The sequence below is a fragment of the Salvelinus sp. IW2-2015 genome, linkage group LG22 (genome assembly GCF_002910315.2).
Source record: "Salvelinus sp. IW2-2015 linkage group LG22, ASM291031v2, whole genome shotgun sequence".
NCBI lineage: Eukaryota > Metazoa > Chordata > Actinopteri > Salmoniformes > Salmonidae > Salvelinus > Salvelinus sp. IW2-2015.
Window position 1 is genome coordinate 30,217,193 of NC_036862.1, and position 1,891 is coordinate 30,219,083.

A 1,891-nucleotide genomic window follows, 5' to 3' on the forward strand; every position below is an offset into this window, starting at 1 on the left:
ACTCACTCTCTCTTCTCCTCTTCTCCTCTCTCTCCTCTTCTCTCTCTTCTCTCTCTCTTCTCTCATGCTCTCTCTCTCTCTCATCGTCTCTTCTCTCTCCTCTCTCTCTACCTCTCGTTCTCTCTTCTCCTCTCTCTCTCTCTCTCTCTTCAATCGTCGCGGGACATTTCGTCTCTGTCAGAGATCTCACATCCTCTCGTCTCGCCTCAGCCCTCTATGGTTCTCACATCTCATCTCATTGCGCATCCCAATCTCACATCGTCCTCTCTCTCCTCTTCTCTCTCTCCTCATCATCTCTCTCTCTCTGGTCCTGTCTTCTCCCTGTCCCAAAGGTCTGACGCCTGGGGTCTCCTGGCTCCTGTTCCATCTGCTCTGATAGCCGCCTCCTACAGTAATTATGTGTGTACTTCATTTCCACTTGTAATAGTTTTTAAAGGACCTGGCTGGCACACAGTGCAATTGGCTGGTGAGAGAGAAAGAGAGTGCTACTCTATAACATGAAGGATTAACTCCATTTGAGAAAGCCATTTGAGAAGCCACATAATCAATACAGGGGAAAGTATGAATTGAAGTGGTTTGCTTCTGAACCCATTGGTCCCTTGGTGGTGGAATCTGGAAAAGTAACCATAATAGGATGATTGTTCATCATGGTCTATTAACCTGTTCCACTTGCATGTACCATATTATCAGTGTTTTAACCCATGTGTTCTAGTAAAGACTGTGCAGCACTGTGCTGTGTTCAGTCAGTGCACAGGGATAATCACAATACTACAAAAAACGTGCAGCTCCTCTGCCACCTCCCCCTCCTCCTCCACTTGAGGTATCAAAAGCCATGGGCACAAGTCCTGGGGGTTGCCATGGTTACAAAGGCGCCCAGTGTGTTTGGGCATACCATTGAGGGCCCTTCACCTCTTCCAACAAAAAACGCATATGGCGAACTGTCAGAGTGGCCTACAGTTTGTTCGCTATAGCCCCGGACGCACAGTGCTGAGGCTTTTATGACTTCAAAGCTCGGGAGCTCTGAGACCTTTATCAGGCAGAGAGAAAACTAAAGCTAGGCATTCTTAAGCCCGGTTGACATTCAGAGTTTTCCTCCTTCCCTCAGACCCATAGCAACAAGAAGAATCCACCTCTCCTGAGTACAGTGTCTGTTTCCTCATCTCACCCATAGGCTGACAGCTGACGGCACGCTCATCGCTGAAAGGAGGGATAAATCTCCTTAATTTAGCTCTGGCTTGAGCCCACTTAAATGAAAAGACGCCCTGTTATGGTCAGAGCAATAGCTTCTGTCCTCTTTGATGTGCTCCGTCATGCAGGGCTCAAACAGACTGCCTGACTCAGACAATGGGCCAGAAACACACAGGCTATTTATAGAGGCCCATTGGGGTGTTCCACAAGGTGCAGGTTATATATTTCAGTACATTATAGACTCTAGGCCAACCTGAAATTACACCCTTTGCCATATTTAGTGCACTATTTCCCCCCTTTTATAGTGCCTAAATAAAACCTTTATAGTGCCTAAATAAATCCTTTATAGTGCCTATATAAAGCCTTTATAGTGCCTATATAAATCCTTTATAGTGCCTAAATAAAGCCTTTATAGTGCCTATATAAATCCTTTATAGTGCCTATGTAAATCCTTTATAGTGCCTATATAAATCCTTTATAGTGCCTATATAAATCCTTTATAGTGCCTAAATAAAGCCTTTATAGTGCCTATATAAATCCTTTATAGTGCCTATATAAATCCTTTATAGTGCCTATATAAATCCTTTATAGTGCCTATATAAATCCTTTATAGTGCCTAAATAAAGCCTTTATAGTGCCTAAATAAATCCTTTATAGTGCCTAAATAAATGAAGCCTTTATTAGTGGGGCTAGATTGGTTCCC

General features: G+C 43.8%; 1 pseudogene; it reads left to right on the top strand.

The window, feature by feature from the left end:
* The window catches only part of LOC111982712 (peroxisomal sarcosine oxidase-like), an 8,167-nt pseudogene extending 6,984 nt beyond the window's left edge, over positions 1 to 1,183 (top strand).
* Positions 1,184 to 1,891: the final 708 nt, after the last annotated feature.